Source organism: Neoarius graeffei, chromosome 18 (genome assembly GCF_027579695.1).
Source record: "Neoarius graeffei isolate fNeoGra1 chromosome 18, fNeoGra1.pri, whole genome shotgun sequence".
Lineage (NCBI taxonomy): Eukaryota > Metazoa > Chordata > Actinopteri > Siluriformes > Ariidae > Neoarius > Neoarius graeffei.
The window spans coordinates 20,255,055-20,275,965 of NC_083586.1; the positions used below are offsets into that span (position 1 = coordinate 20,255,055).

Below are 20,911 nucleotides of genomic sequence, written 5' to 3' on the forward strand. Positions count from 1 at the left end.
AGGGAGGCTCAGCCCTTACATTCCAACAAGTGAAAAGCAAATATGGTGTCACCAATAATGATTTCATTAAATTCCTACAAGTTCAAAATTTTATTCTGTATAATTTGAAAGATGCGGCACGGTGGTGTAGTGGTTAGCGCTGTCGCCTCACAGCAAGAAGGTCCGGGTTCGAGTCCCGTGGCCGGCGAGGGCCTTTCTGTGCGGAGTTTGCATGTTCTCCCCGTGTCCGCGTGGGTTTCCTCCGGGTGCTCCGGTTTCCCCCACAGTCCAAAGACATGCAGGTTAGGTTAACTGGTGACTCTAAATTGACCGTAGGTGTGAATGTGAGTGTGAATGGTTGTCTGTGTCTATGTGTCAGCCCTGTGATGACCTAGCGACTTGTCCAGGGTGTACCCCGCCTTTCGCCCGTAGTCAGCTGGGATAGGCTCCAGCTTGCCTGCGACCCTGTAGGACAGGATAAAGCGGCTAGAGATAACGAGATGAGATGAATTTGAAAGATTTCACTGGAGGACTGGCTATTTTTCCTAGAGAATCCTTATTGGTAAATAATACACATCTTAAATTTTTCATCAAAAAGCTTTATAAGACCCTCTGTAGTCTTGTTGTATATAATTCTGACAAAGTAAAAGGCAGATAGGAACCTGATCTGGGTACTATAGAGTCTGAGGACTGGAATGCCTTATGCAGCCAGCCCTCTGATGTTCTGGTGTCTAACTCTGCCTGGGAGAGGCAATTCAAGATTTTACATAGGCTCTATATCACTCTTGAAGCCAGACATAGAATGAACCCAACTCTGTCAGAGCTTTGTACTAAATGTCAATCTGCTGTTGGATCATTTATTCATTGTTTGTGGAGCTGTCCTTATGTCCAGCAATTCTGGATTACAATTGTTCAACAGTTTAATGTAATTTTCAAGCGCCATCTACATCTGAGCGCCAGGACTTGCCTGTTGGGACTAAATGATGAGTTACCTGCTGATTTTTTTCAACAGACCTTTTGCACATTTCTGCTGCACTGTGCCTGGAAATGTATTCTGGCCTTATGGATCACTGATAAAGGCTCCCACTCTCAATCAGTGGCAGTAAACTGTGACAAGTATCACTCCATTTGAAGCTTTTTCTACAGCATTAAAGGATAAACCCTTCTATTCTACTGGACCTGGGATCCATTTCTTGATTGCCTGGGTACCACTGCATCTCGTAGGATGAGGTCAGGGCTTATAGGTCTGGCCTGGAATAAGGATATAGAGCCATAGTTTTATATGATATCAAACTGCAGTGTGTATTATGCTGTCTTCCCTGGACTCCCAATTTTAACTAATATTATTATATTGTCTTTTATTCTGTTTTTGTTTTGTTTTGTTTTCCTTACCTCTGTGTCAGGTTTTGTTGCTTGTATTTTGTGCACTGTTGCTAGTGCTACGTTTTGGGTTGTCCTTGTCACACCTGCATTGCAAAAAAGTTGAATAAAAATATGTTTGAAAAAACAAGACCTGAGTAAAAAATAAATAACTAAAACACAGATTGGAGTATGCAGGTCATCACCAAGACAAAGAGCTGACCTTTTGGTACAGTGCTCTCTATTCATATGAAACAAAACTCAAATTAATCTGAAGAGCACTGTTCTAGCTGTGAAAATTTTTTGGAATGACCTGAAATTGTATCTAAACAAGGACAACCACAAACCTAACCGAGTTGCACAGTTATATCTGGAGGAATGAGGGGAACAAATTCTAGCGAAGTATTGTAAGAGGCTTGTGGGAAGTTGTCCCAAGAGTTTGATTTGAGTTTAAAAGACAATACCTCCATATATTAACAAAATGTTTGTAAATTTTTGACCCACTGTAAATCTGATACAATAAATGAAAGCTGAAATAAATGTATTTTATTTGAAAATACATGAAATAAATGTATTATTTTTGAAATATAAATGTATTAAAGTAGACTAGGCAATAAATTCTAATTGCCTTAACACAGGAAATATCTGGTAACATGAAATGCATGTAGTTGTGACAGACTGAGTCTTCAGCTTAGGTAGAGGTAAACTTTTGGGTCGTTGCCATCTGGTAACTGTTATTCCAGGGTGTTGCAAGGGGTTTGCTATGCTATTCAAGCTGGTTGCAAAGGTGTTTCTAAGTGGTTACTATGGTATTCCAAGTGGTTTCTCAGGTGTTACTAGCTGGTTGCCATGTTATTCCAGTTGTTAGGATGTTGAAGGGTAGCTGTTTTGTGGTCTCAGATAGTTACTATAGTGTTGCTAGGAGTTTGCGTTGATATTCTAGGTGGTTGCTATGCTATTCCAGCTGGTGGTAAGGCATTATGAAGTGGATGCTTTAATATTCCAGGTGGTTGACAGGGTGCTGCTTGGTGCTTGCAATGTTATTCCAAGTGGTTGCTATTGTATTTCCAACATGCAAGAAAAATAGATTTGGAAAATAGTGTGCGCTTAAAAGCACTGATGTAAAATTGCTATAATAAGTAAACCTGTAAAGTGTATTTTCTTCCAGGTTATGGTCAGATCTAGTGTTCAGCACTGTTCCCACTGCTGAACATTTTATATTTCATCAGTTCTTGGAGTCACCTCCTCCTCCTGTTTGACTTGCTCATTATTCCCATTACAACCACCCACCCACTGGGACATGTCCTGACAATAACAATGTAAATGGAAAGTGAAAGACAGGTGTTGGTACTGTAAGCCATTGGGAGAATCCTTACAATAACATCAACCAAAAGTGAACTTCCTCCTCCATAAAATTCAGTGTATACCTTCAAGGTTATCAACATTAGTTCTTAACCTTAGACTTCATACATCAAAATAATGCAAATGAAGGTACAGTAACAGTCTCAGAATGCGAATTTAGTGGCTTTACATTTACAGCAAACGGAATATTTGCACGTTTGGCATGTAATATCATGCCAGATAAACGTCTCTGCTTCATGGAACAGATAGATTCAGATCCAATTAACATTTTTAAACACCACATTGGACTGGAGGAATGGAAATGAATGACATGAACAGTGGATTTTACTTAAAACCCAGCAGGCACAACTGTCAATACCACTAGTTTCATCTGCTCGTTACACAAAATATCCAAGTGAACCTGAAGTTAGGGCTATTATTTGCATTCCATGCATAATAAATATTGTAAATAAAACAAATTCAGCATGAATTTAATGTATTATGTTGAATGAAAACATGGGTTAACTACATAAGTTTGTCGCTTTAAACAAACCTAACCTTCTTGGATACAGTGGAGTCAGGTGACTGAATCAGAGATGGATGCAAATACAGGCTGTACCTGTAACCTGTTCTGTTAAAAAAGACAAGTAAAGAGTTCCAAATTCTAAAGCAGATTCGTGAATCAGGTGCTGGCTTGAGATCAGGTGATTAGCAAACAAAACAACATGGGCAAATTCACAATTTCAATGTTTTCAAGCATAAGAATATGAATTTGTTCATTTATTAGATCCCTCCCCTTCTCTGCAAAATCTTTTCCTTTGCTCTCACCAAACACCCCTCATGCAAGGTGCAGAGCTTCGCCTCTGAAAATTTCAAAGGTATCCTACCAAAAGTAAGTTACTTGAATCTGTTTTTTTGTCGTGTTTTAGCATTTTATACTTCAGCTGTGTTAAAGTCTTGATTCTGAGGTAAACTGTATAAAAATAACATTGTCATATTTGAGAAAACTGTCTCTCATAATGTCATTTGCAAGATCCATCCATCCATCCCTCCATTATCTATAGCCGCTTATCCTGTTCGACAGGGTGGCAGGCAAGCTGGAGCCCATCCCAGCTGACTATGGGCGAGAGGCGGGGTACACCCTGGACAAGCCACCAGGTTATCACAGGGCTGACACAGAGACAAACAACCGTTCACACCTACGGTCAATTTAGAGCCACCAATTAACCTAACCTGCATGCCTTTGGACTGTGGGGGAAACCAGAGCACCCGGAGAACATGCAAACTCCACACAGAAAGGCCCTCGCCAGACGCTGGGCTTGAACCTAGGACCTTGCTGTGAGGCGACAGTGCTAACCACTACACCACCCACCGTGCCACCCATTTGCAAGCTCCACTGCACTCAAATCAAAACAACCAATCAGAGCCAGGAGGAGTGTCTGACGGAGTGTTAATCACTGCTCATGTACATGCTACCTGAAAGGATTCCAAACCGATGCCGAGTTAGCCACATTTCTGCTTGACAGGTAATTACACCTGCTTGGTTTATATATGATTTGATTTTTTTTTTTTTATGAAAACACAAAACTAAGATGATAATGGTTACAGTAACACTCCGTCCTGCATATCTCATGCACTGTGAAGTTGCAGTTGGGTTAATGTTAGCTTGTTTCTGATGCTAAGGCTTCTGGTTAGCATTTTTTTTTTTTTGTTAAGTTGTAAATATCTTTGTGAAGTGCCCAGACAGTCATATCAGTTTGACGTTTGTCCTGAGATTTTTGTGTGCTTGTGCTATTATGGTTTGCTGCTTATGTAGTACCATTCACAAGAGTTTCTGTTATCAAACAACTTCAGTTGGTGTGGTTGCTAACTTACATGTGCATGGCAGCCTCCTCTGTAGGGAGGGGCTTCGGAGGCAGGGCTAGAATGCAGTGGAGGGGGAGGGACTCTACTCAATACGGAGCTTTTTGAGGTCCATTCTTTTGAAGTCTTTTCTCAATAGACTGGTACCAAAATTCAAAAAAGTGCTTATTTAAGGAGTTAAAGGCATTTTTGAGACAAAGTCGGCAAACAGTCTTATTTTGTCGATTTGGGTGTGCCGAATTCAAATCTGCAATATGCCGAGCTCTATCTGACCTCTGTTGACCTCTAGAGGTCATTGAACTTTGGGCCTGTAAACGTCTCAGCTGAACCCAGTTTCTCAGCTTTCTAAGGAATGAAATGTACTAAAATGATTAATGAAGTTAGCAAATGGCCTTGTTTGTTAAATGTTTGGGTGCTGAATTCATTTTTCATTTGTAAAACGACATATGACCTCTGATAACCTCAAGGTCATTAAACTTGGCCTATAGGCCTATGCATTTAATGGCATTTTTAAACTGACTTTACTCCCCCAAAAAGAATATGAACAGACAAAAAACAAATAGAAAGGAACAAATACAACATTAAATGCCAGTCCATGTACGTGACTTACTTTTCACAGTGAGAATGCCTCGGCGATCACCTTACATAACATTGCATTACATTTAGCGGTTATTGTTTATACAAAGCTACTGAAAAAAGGACAGATTCAGCAGCATACAAAATGTGGGGGCATACAGGGGATACAGGTTAATCAGGGTTAGTATATATGAGAGGTTTTTTCTTTGTTGTTTGTTTTTTGTAAAGGCTTTACCCCGTTTAAAACAAAACAAAAAACAAAGAAAAAACCTCTCATATATACTAACCCTGATTAACCTGTATACCCTGTATGCCCCCACATTTTGTATGCTGCTGAATCTGTCCTTTTTTCAGTAGCTTTGTATAAACAATAACCGCTAAATGTAATGCAATGTTATGTAAGGTGATCGCCGAGGCATTCTAATTGTGAAAAGTAAGTCACATGTACATGGACTGGCATTTAATGTTGTATTCGTTCCTTTCTATTTGTTTTTTGTCTGTTCATATTCTTTTTGGGGGAGTAAAGTCAGTTTAAAAATGCCGTTAAATGCATAGGCCTATAGGCCAAGTTTAATGACCTTGAGGTTATCAGAGGTCATATGTCGTTTTACAAATGAAAAATGAATTCAGCACCCAAACATTTAACAAACGAGGCCATTTGCTAACTTCATTAATCATTTTAGTACATTTCATTCCTTAGAAAGCTGAGAAACTGGGTTCAGCTGAGACATTTACAGGCCCAAAGTTCAATGACCTCTAGAAGTCAACAGAGGTCAGATAGAGCTCGGCACATTGCAGATTTGAATTCGGCACACCCAAATTGACAAAATAAGACTGTTTGCCGACTTTGTCTCAAAAATGCCTTTTGGTGTCACAATTCTGGATTTTGGTACCAGTCTACAATACATAGCTTTGATGTTAGACATGCTTAAGTCTCATTTCATTTATTAGGAATACTAAAACAAAGTAACTGTAAGGTTTATTAATTCTTAAGAATAAAGACATCCAGTTTGGAACATCATGCTACACTGCAAAAAACTGAAAAGTGAATTTGAGGAGAAAATTACTTTATACTAGTGAAATTATCTTGTTACATGGACAGATATTTTTACTTGATCAGACATCTTAGAATAAATTGGTTGCAATCTAGAATGAGGTTTAATAATCTCAGAAGTGGTGTCTTGTACTCTTCTAATAGGAAATGCTAGATCATTTCAACTATTTTCAAGATATTTTCACTTGCTAAGATATCATTTTTTGCAGTGTAGCTAGGTCAGCTTGTTTATTTCTTCTTCTTTCAGGTTTAATGGTGGTTGGCGTCCACTATGGTGCATTACCGCCACCAACTGTATTTTTGCAGAACTGCGACACTATCTAGTTGGAGTTTCAATGGAGGAGTGACCAAAAAAAAAAACCAATAAATACACTAAATCCTACCTAAAAGGCCTGTATTTTTAAGGAACTCAAAAACATGCTTCCAAGCAGATGGTACTGAGAAGGCAAGTAACCTATCAAGAGTGAGCCTAGTCTCCCCTAGCTCTCTAACTCGTTCTAACAGAATTGCTCTCTGGACACTATAAGCTTGGCATTCTAATAACACGTGATTTACAGTCTCTCTTTCCTGACAGTAGATGCAGTGACCAGTGGCATTTTTGCCAATTGTGTGGAGGTTGCCATTTAATCTACTATGACCTATTCTAAGCCTTGTGATTACTTGTTCTTCTCTACGGCTACCGCTGCCCAGTCTTCTTGAAGGGACCTGTTTTTGAATTGCTCGTAGAAAGCTGCCCCTACTTTCCCCATCCCACTGCCCCTGCCATGCACCCAACATTTTCCTGAATATAATAACCTTGACCTCCGCTTTGCTTAGTGGGATGTTAGACTGGATTTCAGATTTCAAAGCCTCTTTGGCAAGCTGATCCACAGCCTCATTTCCTGCAATGCCCGAATGGGATGGAACCCATAGGAAATTTACTAAAATGTCTTGCTGGTGTAGTCTAAAAAGATATTGAAGTACCTCACAAAGTAAATCAGGCCTACACTTAGACTTGCCGTGAAGGATACTATTCAATGCTGACAGGGAGTCAGAACATATGACACTGAATCTAGATTTAGTGTCATCAATCCACATTAAAGCAAGATAGATGGCAAATAACTCCACTGAATAAACTGCAAGGCGGTCAGACGTCCTTTTTGCTATTTTTGTCTTATACTGTGGGATAAAAACTGCAGCTGCAGTTTTCCCAGTTTCAGGGTCTTTAGAGCCATCTGTAAAAATTTGAACCCCTTCAGGATAGTTATTGCGAATGTGAAAGTTGGTTAAATATTTCACATTACTATCATCCTCAGCTTCCTCGCACATCTTCACCAGGTTAAGATCCACCTCAGGCATAATAAAAAACCAGGGGGGAATAGCTGGCAGTGGTACCACAGAGCTATGGGCCACCTTGGTTAAGCCAAGCTCTCCAGCCTGATCATTTCCAACCCACCCAAAACTATTAAAGTTTGCCTTGCCATGCTCCCAACATTGATTAAGGATATGCTTGGTTGGATGATCCCCTTTATAACCATGCAGGTTCGTCCAGTACACCATCCCCAACTGCTGCCGCCTTAAAGCCAATGGCATCTCCCCTGCTTCAACCTGAAGTGCAGGGACTGAAGAGGTTGTGAATGCCCCACTGCACACTCGCAAGGCCTGTGCCTGGACCACATCAAGTTTCAATAAGTGTGTCTTTGCTGCCGATCCATACGCAATGCACGCATAATCCAGTGACTATCTAATAAGTGCTATATAGACACGTTTTAATGCCATCATAGTGGCACCCCAATCACTCCCCACTAGACACCTAAGTATATTTACTGCCTTTTTACACTTGACAACAACTTTCTGAATGTGATCTCTAAAAGTAAGTTTACTATCCATCCAAACCCCTAAGAACCTCACCACCTCAACCTGTTTGAGCAGCTGCATATATAAAATAATTTGCACAGGAGGTACACGTCTTCTCTTGGTGAAACAAATAACCTGTGTCTTCTCCACTGAAAAACGAAAACCCCACTTATCGCCCCACTTCTCCACAAGACTGACCGCCGCCTGAAGTTTCTGACTAATGAACACTGAGTTTCGGCCCCTAATCCACAGTGCTCCATCATCTGCATACAATGAACGTCCAATATTAACATCTATTCCAGAAAAAATATCATTAATCATTATACTGAACAACAGAGGGCTGCACACACTACCCTGTGGAACTCCATTATCCACAGGATAAGTACCAGAATATGACTGTCCAACACGCACCTCAATGGTCCTATTTAACAGGAAGTCCATGACCCAGTTATACAGCCTACCACTTATTCCCATTGCCTCTAACTTGATAAGGAGTCCTTCACGCCATAGCATATCATATGCCTTTTCTATGTCAAAGAAAACTGCATTGACTTGCTCTTTGTTTGCTTGAGCTTTCCTTACAGTATCCTCCAAGCACAACACAGGGTCCATAGTCATCCTTCCCCTGCGAAACCCACTCTGACATGAGGTAATTAAACCTCTCTTTTCAATGACATAAGTCAACCTATCTGTGACCATCTGCTCCATTAACTTGCAGAGGTTAGAGGTCAACGCAATAGCTTCTGGCTTTTTTATCAACAGATCTTCATTTAAGGTACGTGAATCTTTTCATCATGGCACACCTTCAGCCTGTTCAATGTGCTGAGTGCAGGATGTTTAGTCATTCTTCCTCCGTCACTAGCGATAGCTCTATTAGCTTTACTTGTGATAAGTGCAGATTAGTTAGCTCTCTGACGGAGAAGATTACAGTGCTAGAAGCGCGTGTCCAGGCTTTAGAGCAGGTTAGTGAGCGTGAGAACAGTGTAGTTTCTGTTAGGGAAAGTCTGGACGCCCTAGGTGGAGTTAGCAATCCCCCAACTCCGGCATTAGAGCCCTTACAGCAGGGCGAATGGGTGACGGCTCGGCGGCATAAGCGTAGAGCCAAAGCTACCGCTGAGGCTCGCCCACGGGAGCACCACTCCTCTCCGCGTCACGTGTCGAACAGGTTTGCTCTCCTTAGTGATGCACCCACTGAGAAACCTGAAAGAGCTCTGGTTATAGGGGACTCTATCATACGGCACGTGAAATTAGCTCAGCCTTTAGGGGCACCAGCAGCTTTAGTCAGGTGTATACCGGGAGCCAGGGTGCCGGACATAGCAGGTAATCTTAGGGTCCTAGGCAAGCACAGGTTCTCAAAGATAGTTATCCATGCAGGAGCTAATGATATACGCCTTCGTCAGTCTGAGGTTACTAAGAGTAACTTTGTAGAGGTGTTTAAATTAGCGAAGGCGATGTCCGATGCTGTAGTATGCTCTGGCCCCATCCCAATGCGGCGTGGCGATGTAGCTTACAGCAGGTTATGGTCGCTGAACTGCTGGCTGTCCAGGTGGTGCTCTGAAAACAGTGTGGGCTTTATAGATAATTGGGTTAATTTTGAGGGCACTGCTGGCCTGTTAGGGCGGGACGGTATCCATCCCACTCGGGAAGGTGCTGCTCTCATTTCCTGCAGCATAGGTCATAGTCTCAGAACAGACCTAGTTAATTTCTGACAATCCAGAGCCAAGGCCAGGGAGCAGACGAACAGGCTAAACCGACTGTCTGCTAGCTGCACAGAGTCGTCACTCAGGGCCCACTACATCGAGACTGTGTCTGTTCCCCGAGCTCAACAAAAAGGTAGAAATTTTCAGAGAGTTTGTTCCAGTAACCTAATCAGTATAAAATTAGATCATACTGACTGTACAGCTGCTGCCAGCACCTTTGATCTAAAGGTGGGGCTATTAAATATTAGATCTCTTACATCTAAAGCGCTAATGGTTAATGAACTCATTACTGATCAGGAGTTTAATGTACTGTGTTTAACAGAAACATGGATTAAGCCAAATGAATATACAGCATTAAATGAAGCGAGTCCTCCTGGATACAGTTATATACACCAGCCTCGTCTAACTGGCAGAGGAGGAGGCGTCGCGGTTATTTATAACGATTATCTAGGTGTAACACACAAACCTGGTTATAAATTTAATACATTTGAAGTTCTTCATACTCATATAATGTATGTAGACTCGAAAAATAAGTCTACCCAGTTAATTCCATTGCTTATTATTTACAGGCCCCCGGGGCCATATTCTGAGTTTCTTTCTGAATTTGCAGATTTTATCTCAGATTTGGTTATTTCCTTAGACAAAGCTTTAGTTGTCGGAGATTTTAATATTCACTTCGATAACCCAGAAGACCCTTTAAAAACAGCGTTTGTGTCCATCTTGGATTCATTCGGGATTAAGCAGAATGTCATAGGACCGACCCATAATGGTCGTCACACCCTTGATCTAATACTAACATTCAGATTAAACGTAGACAATATAGTCATACTTCCACAGTCTGAAGTTATCTCAGATCATTGTCTCATCTCATTCAAAATATGTCTGAGTAATAATATATGCACCTCACCACGCTACTGTATTAAACGTACTTTCACGTCAACTACTGCACAGAGCTTTATAAATGATCTCCCAGAGCTGTCAACTTTGATTGGGTCACTGTCAGCCCCTGCAGAACTTGATCAGGCAACTGAATGCTTAGAGTCAACATTCCGCCATACTTTAGATAATGTAGCTCCTCTAAAAAGGAAAATGGTCAGAGACAAAAAATTAGCACCCTGGTATAATGATGACACTCGCACATTAAAACAGACCACTCGAAAATTGGAACGTAAATGGCGTCAAACAAAATTGGTAGTGTTCAAATTAGCTTGGAAGGAGAGCTTCCTGAAGTATAGAAAAGCTCTTAGTGCTGCGAGATCAACATATTTCTCCTCCCTAATAGAAGATAACAAAAATAATCCTAGATTCCTATTCAATACTGTAGCAAAATTAACCAGGAATAAGTCCACTATCAACACATGCACACCTGCAGTATGTAGTAGCAACGACTTCATGAATTTTTTTAATGACAAAATTGAGAATATCCGACAAAAAATTCAAACTACTAATTTAAGGTTAGACAATGAAAGTGACCTTGTAGTTAACAATATAACTGTATCAGATCATCAGTTAGAATGTTTTACTCCCCTAAAAGAAACTGAATTACTTTCATTAATCTCTACATCAAAAGCCTCAACTTGTGTACTAGATCCCTTACCGACACATCTATTCAAACAGATAATGCCTGGAGTAATTGAACCGCTTCTAAAAATAATAAATTCTTCTCTTATGATTGGCTATGTACCCAAATCCTTTAAACTAGCAGTTATCAAACCCCTGATTAAAAAACCTGACCTTGATCCCTGTCAGCTGTCCAATTATCGGCCAATATCAAACCTCCCCTTTATCTCCAAGATCCTTGAAAAAGCTGTGGCACAGCAGTTATGCTCATATTTACATAGGAATAACATCCATGAAATGTATCAGTCAGGATTTAGACCTCATCATAGCACAGAGACAGCACTGGTTAAAGTAGTAAACGACCTACTGTTGGCGTCTGATCAGGGCTGTGTCTCGCGACTTGTGTTGCTTTGACCTTAGTGCAGCATTTGATACCATTGATCATTCCATTCTTCTGGATAGACTAGAAAATGTTGTGGGAGTTAAGGGAATGGCCCTCTCCTGGCTCAGGTCTTATCTAACTGATCGTTATCAGTATGTTGATATAAATGGTGATATTTCTAGATGTACCGAGGTAAAGTTTGGTGTTCCACAAGGTTCTGTCTTGGGTCCACTGCTTTTTTCTCTATATATGTTACCTCTGGGCGATATTATTCGTAAACATTGTATTAGTTTCCACTGTTATGCTGATGACACACAGTTGTATGTCTCTGCAAAACCTGATGAGAGACACCAGCTTAATAGAATTGAGGAATGTGTTAAGGACATTAGACACTGGATGCTTATTAATTTCCTTCTGCTTAACTCTGACAAGACTGAAGTACTTGTGCTAGGACCACATACAGCTAGAAGTAAGTTTTCTGATTACACAGTAACTCTGGATGGCCTTTCTGTTTCTTCACGTGCAGCAGTAAAAGACCTCAGAGTGATTATTGACCCCAGTCTTTCATTCGAAACTCACATTGATAACATCACCCGGATAGCTTTCTTTCATCTCAGAAATATTGCAAAGATAAGAAATTTAATGTCATTGCATGATGCAGAAAAACTAGTCCATGCTTTCGTTACCTCCAGGTTGGATTATTGTAATGCCTTACTGTCTGGATGTTCCAATAAGTGCATAAACAAGCTCCAGTTAGTTCAAAATGCCGCAGCAAGAGTCCTTACTAGAACTAGAAAATATGACCACATCACGCCTGTCTTATCCACACTGCATTGGCTCCCAATCAAATTTCGTATTGATTATAAAATACTACTATTGACCTTTAAAGCACTAAATGGTCTTGCACCACAGTACCTGAGTGAACTTCTGCTCCTCTATGACCCGCCACGCCTACTTAGATCAAAAGGTGCAGGCTATCTGCTGGTACCTTGTATAGTGAAGGCTACATCAGGGGGCAGAGCCTTTTCTTACAAAGCCCCACAGTTATGGAACAGCCTTCCAAGTAATGTTCGGGAATCAGACACAGTCTCAGCATTTAAGTCTAGGCTGAAAACATATCTGTTTAGTCAAGCCTTTTGTTAATGGTGTTTATGAGGTAAAGAAGTAGATCTGGAGGGTCCTCAGACAAAGTGCTTTGGTAAACTGGGATGTATGGATGCTGTCAGTCCCCACTCGCTTGCTCACTCGAGTTTGTTGACGGTGTAGTGGCTGCTGCTTTATGTCCCGGGGCTCCCTCATGCCTGTGTTACCTTCTGGCTCTCTCCTTTTAGTTATGCTGTCATAGTTAGTTGCCGGAGTCCCTGCTTGTACTCGGTGCAATATGTATACTGTTCCTACTTATTCAGGTGACATTGGGCATACCTAACCACCTGTGTTTTCTTTCTCTCCCCCCCACCCCAAATCTGTCCCTCTGAGTTACATGGAGTCAACAGGAAATCTTTTGGTGGAGACGGTGGGGACCTCGACTGGCTATCGTAGCCTGCAGGGAATTGGCCGTCAGACATTCTGTCGCATGTCCCAGACCCGGTGAAATGTAACTGAATTGTCTTGGCCAGGCCTAAGGGTCCCATCTGCATCTCATCATTGCTGAGGAGTGTGCTCCCATCACCCAATCAAGCATCCAGCCAGAGCAGGTCATGATATATTTTTTACCATATTAACATGCCATTGTGTGTTATGCCTGATGTAAAGACTCTCGTCTCTGTGAGCCTACCACACAGATTTAATACTTGTCATTTTTAGGGCATACCTAACAACGTGTTTTCTTTCTCTCTCTCTCTCCCCCCCCCATCTGTCCCTCTGAGTTACATGTTGATCCTGGGATTGAGATGCTGGCCTCTTCTGCCCCTCGGACCTGCTTGATCCATCCTGGTGCCCTGTGTCTGGTCGGAGTTTTATCGCCCCACTCCTGTGAAGGACGGCCCCATGAGGACAGTTGAGGGTTATACCTGTTAAAACTGTTAATATTATAGTCAGGCTGTCTGTTGTTGCCCAAATGAGGATGGGTTCCCTTTTGAGTCTGGTTCCTCTCGAGGTTTCTATCTCATGTCGTCTGAGGGAGTTTTTCCCTTGCCACCGTCTCCACAGGCTTGCTCATTGGGGATAGATTAGGGATAAAATTAGCTCATGTTTTAAGTCGTTCAAATTCTGTAAAGCTGCTTTGCGACAGTGTTTATTGTTAAAAGCGCTGTACAAATAAACTTGATTTGATTTTGATTTGAATAGGCCTGTAGCTTGTTGCCTCGCTCTTTTCCTTACCTGGTTTTAAAATTGGTACCACAACAGAGTGTTTCCAAGCTAGGGGAATAGACCCCATTTCCCATATCAAATTAAAATGCTTCAAAAGTACCATTTTTTGTGCTTCAGGCCTTACTTTATCCACCATTACATAACAGATGTCATCTTTGCCTGGAGAGGTAGATCTAACTCCCCTAAGGGCCCGCTTTAACTCAAACATAGAGAATGGTGCATCAAAGGCCTCATCAGTAATAATCTTTTTCTCTAACATTAGGGTGCAACCTTACTAGGGCTGCAACTAACGATTATTTTAATAATCGATTAATCTGTCGATTATTTTTTTCGATTAATCGATGAATCAGATAAAAAACAAACAAAAAAGCATTAATTTCCAGCCCTTTATTCAAAAAAAAAAATTCACAGTGCAAAAAATATTTAGTGCAAAAACATGTTGATCCTTGATCATCCCTGAGCAGTAAAAAAAAAATAAAAAATAAGCTTTTTTAAAATAAAGTGCACAAAAAGAGGTATATATTTTTTAAAGGGATCCGAGTAGTCAGAACAATAAATTATAAAAAAAAATAAAGAAAAATACAAATCAGAAAACACTCACAGTTGCACAAACTCACACACACACTCTCACTCCCTTTGCTCAGACACTTTGCATTGCAATGCAAAAATGTGAGCATGTCCACATGCTCCTGACTCAGGCTCGCTTGTCAAGCTAGACATCGAGAAAACACCAGCACCAGACGAGCTTTGGAGGGATGTTAACGTTACGTTTCATCACTTCAAAGCAGAACAAACATAGGTGTCGTGACTTTTGCTGCGTTCATGTGCTATGGGAAGATGATATTTTCCAGTTGGGAAGTGCTATTTACCAGTGTGTTGTGTTCTCATGCTTTTGTTGTTGTTGACAAATTAAAGATGGTGGACCAGATTCAGAATCAGGCCTGTTATTTGGCTAAAACAATTATAGATTGCCTTGTTCATCAGCTGCAGCAGGAATATGAGTTATCAAAAGTCAAAAGGTAAATAATGCTGAATATTTCCTGATTATGACAAGTAGAGATTTTCTTAACACATTGAATGCCACGCTCGCCGCCATGTTGAAAGGTTAAAGTTCATCTTATCTCGGCAACTCGTGTATCAAAATTTTCTACGAATTGCCCAGTGGAAAATACCACAAGAGGGGGCGTTCATGTGTGCTTTCCATGTCGGTGTTTGGTATTTACCATAATTCCCATAGCACATGAACGCACCATTACCCTGCTGTTGAACTCCCGTCCTCCTCATCAATGACTCCAACGTGTTTTCGTTTCAGGTGCTGGATCATTACTGTGGTGCTCTCGTGCCATGTCATGTCACTTTTGCACATTTCACAAGTAACACACTTATTCGTTTTGTTTAGCGTGAAATGCTCCCACACTTTAGATGATTTTGGTCGCACCGGTTTCTCCGCTTCCGCCATGTTTCTAAACAACTCCGCTCCGAGCTCAACTCTGCTTGTTTGGCTGGCATCCAGCTTAATGGTGCATTACCGCCACCTTCTGCTCCGGAGTGTAAACTCCGCGCTCAACTCAAACCAGAGACTTTTTTAATAATAGAACGACTTTGTTCAAACGGTCTGTGACTTTGTAATCGCGCGACACGACAAATCGATAATGAAATTCGTTGCCAACACTTAATAATCGATTTTTATCGATTTTATCGATTCGTTGTTGCAGCCCTGAACCTTACCAATTCCTCCCTAGCCACTCCAGCCTCAGCAGACACATTATTCATACTATGAATTCTGGCAAACACTGTAGCAAGGGCTTCTGCTTTCTCCTTGTCCGTTCCCATGACTTCATCATTAAACTTGATAGCTGGTAAGGAATATTCCCTCCTAATTCCCCCCATTCTTCTAATCATCCCCCACACTTCATTAATTGCCATATCTCTTCCAATAGTGTCACAAAATGCTCTCCACCGCTCCCTCTTTGCCATTCTAATCACCCTCCTAACCATAGCTTGGGCTTTTTTATACTCAACTAGATCAGTGAAAGAGAAAGTAGACTTAACCTTTTTAAAAGCCTTATTTCTTACCTGTATTGCTTCCTTACACTCATCTGTCCACCAGGGCACCATTTTCCGCTTCCCACTGCCTGACGTTTTCCCAATGAATTCTAAAGCAGAAGAATGCAATATCTCTGTAACCTTACTGTTAGCCATATTAACATCCTCATACACATCCAAATTGAGGCACATCAGCCTAGTACTACAATTTGAGGTAAAATCCTCCCATTTGGCCTTTTTAAAATCCCACCTGGGGAAGATTACTTCCTCAATCTGAACAGATCCCACTCCAATTTCACACAGGATGGGGTAATGATCACTACCAACACAGTCATCCTGCAATACATTCCATTTAGAGCATCTTGCATACTGCGCAGACACCAGGGTGAGGTCGATAGCTGTCTCCCGCCCACTTGAGACATCAATTCTGGTTCCCCTCCCATCATTGAGGCAAATTAGATCTCTTTCCTCTAGCAACTCCTCAATTACCTTACCATTACTATTGGTGTCTGTGCTCCCCCAAAGGGTGCTGTATGCATTAAAATCCCCACACCATACCATCTTGTGGGATACATCCCCCAGGAACTTATCAAGAACATCTTTGTGTAGGACAACGCAGGGATTGTAATAATTAACAATCAAAAAGGTGGAGCTACCTATCCATACCTCAATAATAATTCCCTCTACCTCCCTACTTACCTTTATTATTCTATATCCCCCAACCCCTGCATGATAAATAAAGCCACCCCTCCACCAGGGCCATTATCCCTGTCCCTACGCACAGCTACATATCCTTGTAGGACAAAGTCCAGGTGAGGCCTAAGCCATGTCTCCTGAACACATAACATTTGGCTTAATATCCAAATCGTCAACAAATTTCTTAAACTCCTGCCCATTAGAGCAAAGACTTCTAGCATTCCATTGTAAAATACTAAAAATCATTAGGAACCCCCACATGATGCTGACTGTGAGGTGGCTTGTACGCCCTGGAGAATATTCAATGCTTCAGTAATTTCATCGACTGAAACTTCCGCCCCCACACGAAAATGCTTCTGTGCAGCTTTGACAATAACTTTAATCCTCTCGCTCCTGCTCTCCGTGACCGCTGAGCAGTTTATGACTTCAGCCAAGAACGCCAAGAATTTCACACTATCCACCTTTATAGCGTCTGCACATATATGGCTAGGTGATTCCTTACTCTGCTGAGAAATAACACTTTGCCTTTGTCCCTGCTGTCGTTGGCCCGTTTCAAGCGTCCTTCTTCCATCAACCTTCTTAATTGCCTCTGCATAGGTAAGTTTCTCCTCAACCTTAACTCTTTGTACTTCAGACGCTTTTTTGTGTGCTTGACAACCCTTGTATGCTGCACTGTGTGAACCTCCACAGTTGCAACATTTAACACTAGTACCCTCCTTACATTGACCATACTCACGATCTTCTCCTCCGCATTTACCACATCGTCTTTTTCCTCTGCAAATGGCTGCTACGTGCCCAAATTTCTGGCAATTAAAGCACTGCAATGGAGGCGGGATGTATGGATGAACCTGGAAGCTCATATATCCTACCCTAATCCTCGTAGGCAATACCTTCTCATCAAAAAATAACAAAACAGAAAGGCTCTCCTTTTTTATTCGATCTCGGGTAAACATCAATCTGGGCAATTCCATGTAAATGTCAACCTCACCATGCAAAAATAAAGCAGCATGTAAAACATCAAAACCACTCCCAGAGATCTCACCTAGGCCTGTATTTTACAGATGTGAATAAGTTGAACCAATTTGTAACCAACCTAATATGTCACTGTCAGTCTTTCTTTCTTATAATGTAAAACCCAAGCTAAAATCAACTTTGATCATGTACAATTCTATATTATTGCCACAAGCCACAGAAATGTATGCTAAAATCCACAAAACAGCAAAACAATAGCCATCCTAAATATTATTTAAGAACTTTGATAGTTTTAGCTGATATTTAGAGAGTTTTTCAGAGGGTTATGGTGGTTAAATTGCTGATTTTCTAAACATATGCCATGTCTATTTCAGACGCGTCACATCCATAACGGAATTTCGTCACATCCATAACGCTGACTTTTCCTTCTGAAACTCTGCATGAAATACAAAATATTTTAAACAAAGATTTTTTTAATATTCACCTTGGACCCCTCTATCAAACGGATATCTCCATTTCGACATTAGGTTTACGATTTCACAGAGTTTGATAAAAATGTACAGTCACCCAAGAAAAGTGATACTTTTTCTGTCACATCCATAACGCATCTTTGATTGGCATTTTCTGGCATGCCCTAGATGTACTATGGGAATTGTTCTTGTTCTATCACTTCTCCAGTATGGTACAGCCTTAAAATATGCAACACCTGTTTAAATACTGGGAGACAATAAAACATGCACTGGGTCATTTGTCGCCATTTTGAGTTCAAGTGTCACGTCCATAACGCTGGAATTGCTCATCTCCTACATTTGACAACATTAGCTCCAGATACATTGCTCATAATATCCTCACACGGCAAATCAGTAGACACGTCAGTTATAACTCCAAGTTCAAGTTTCTTTCGCTCCCAGTAAGTGCACTTAATTTTCTTACCATCCATTTCAGACATTGCAAGAAGTTTATCCCGCTGCGCGGCATTGTAACAACCAATAAGTAAGCTGCCATCTCTTACAGGTGTGACCTGCACTGTGCCTACGGCTGCATGAAGTGCTTTGGTAATTTTCAGTGGATTAATAGAGATAGGTGAATCAAATTGTAATTTGACCTTTAGTTCCTTGTCATTTATCACTCGCATTGCTTTATTGGGATTACCTTTATCAGACTCTAAATTACCTTCGGACACTCTGTCTCGTTTCGCTCCTCTTCCTACCACCTGCCATTCCTCTTTTGCATTTCCCTCGCCTTCTCCTTCCATGTCTATTTCACCTCCAGTCAAACTACCGCCATAATACAGCGATGAATACACGGTGTTTTAAAATGCTACTGGGGGGAAAATCTTATACGAACAGCTAAATAAGCCAAACACAAACTTATGTGGAAACGCCAGGAAACACCGAACTGCTCTCATCTACACTCCGCTCTGATCCCTCTTGTTTATTTCTTGCTTCCATTTCCACTTGTTCACTACTTCCTGAATCTACCTACTATATCAAGTGCTGCCACTTAGTGGTAACATATGGTAACAACACCTATCAGTACATCCCCTTTCCTGAGCAGGTTTGTATAACATAACTTGATAACCATAACACATAAAGCACTTCAAGGCTGCAATTGGGCAATTCCATGTAAATGTCAACCTCACCATGCAAAAATAAAGCAACATGTAATACATCAAAACCACTCCCAGAGATATCACCTAGGCCTGTATTTTACAGATGTGAATAAGTTGAACCAATTTGTGACCAACCTAATCTGTCACTGTCAGTCTTTCTTTCTTATAATGTAAACCCCAAGCTAAAATCAACTTTGATCATGTACAATTCTATATTATTGCCACAAGCCACAGAAATGTATGCTAAAATCCACAAAACAGCAAAACAATAGCCATCCTAAATATTATTTAAGAACTTTGATAGTTTTAGCTGATATTTAGAGAGTTTTTCAAAGGGTTATGGTGGTTAAATTGCTGATTTTCTAAACATATGCCATGTCTATTTCAGACGCGTCACATCCGTAACGGAATTTCGTCACATCTATAACGCTGACTTTTCCTTCCGAAACTCTGCATGAAATACAAAATATTTTAAACAAAGATTTTTTAATATTCACCTTGGACCCCTCTATCAAACGGATATCTCCATTTCTACATTAGGTTTACGATTTCACAGAGTTTGATAAAAATGTACAGTCACCCAAGAAAAGTGATACTTTTTCTGTCACATCCATAACGCATCTTTTATTGGCATTTTCTGGCATGCCCTAGATCAGAGGTGGCCAACCAGTCGGAGCCCAAGAGCCACAATTCTTACTGTGTTACGGCAAAGAGCCACATCGGCACATGAACATGGGCACACAAATATTACCCTTCCTTCTGCGCGTGCGGACACACACACACACACACATACAGCCACATTGATGTCACACTCCAACTTAACCAATGCCCCACACCAACATGATAATGATACATTTACTGCAGTACCAAGACCACAGGCCAGTCATTTTCAACAGTGGCGACTGGTGAAGAAAATTGTAGGTGGGGCACAAAGGCAGACATTGTTTACATGTGGGGATTCCCCCCATTGGGGGGGTTCTGGGGGGCCTCCCCCGAAAAATTTTGGATTTCTTAGATGCAATTTCCTGTATTCTAGTGCATTTTGGAGTTACCTGTTTAACATCCAAAATGCAAAAGCCATTTTGATTCAGCTTGAATTCTCAATTGCATGACCTGCACAAGACCTGCATTCAAATAAATAAGTATTCAAATAAATACAGTCAGTCGGAAAATGGAAATTACAAAGTGCTAATTTAATTTCCTCAAACAGTACAAGCTCCATAGGCACTGGGAACAGTGATCAGTGCAAGTGCAAATATAGATAAAATATAATACAATGCTCAAATTTTTGAAAGAAGAACACACGCACACACACAAATTGATAACTGGAAAACAAATGAACAAATACATAATGTATATACACTACATGACAAAAGTTTGGACACACCTTTTCATTCAATGTGTTCTGTGTTCTCATGACTATTTACACTTACAGTATACTCTACTCTCACTCAAGGCATCAAAACTGAATGAGCACTCACCCACTACTCAGGCTTGCGCGCCCAAACGCACCTGCGCATTTGTCATGATGTGAAAATACCGTAATGAAACCAAGCGAAGCACCTTTAATAAAATAACCGTAATTAACTGCAGTGAAGCGAAAACGCACATAAAACCACAAACGA

At 40.9% G+C, this 20,911-nt stretch overlaps 1 protein-coding gene across 13 annotated transcripts in view; it reads right to left on the bottom strand.

The window, feature by feature from the left end:
* LOC132865988 (interferon-induced protein 44-like) overlaps window positions 1-19,120 on the bottom strand; it is a 54,773-nt gene extending 35,653 nt beyond the window's left edge. For 3 of the 13 annotated variants that reach the window (XM_060898530.1, XM_060898536.1, XM_060898524.1), the window contains exons 1-4: window positions 18,608-19,120; window positions 17,439-17,520; window positions 16,037-16,116; window positions 1,372-1,445 (exon numbers count right to left, since the gene is read on the bottom strand). The gene's annotated coding sequence lies outside the window, so the exon portion shown is untranslated. Of the gene's footprint in view, window positions 1-1,371; window positions 1,446-16,036; window positions 16,117-17,204; window positions 17,394-17,438; window positions 17,521-18,607 lie in introns of those variants that run through there. The other 10 variants (XM_060898532.1, XM_060898525.1, XM_060898529.1 and 7 more) reach the window with 9 other exon arrangements.
* Window positions 19,121-20,911: the final 1,791 nt, after the last annotated feature.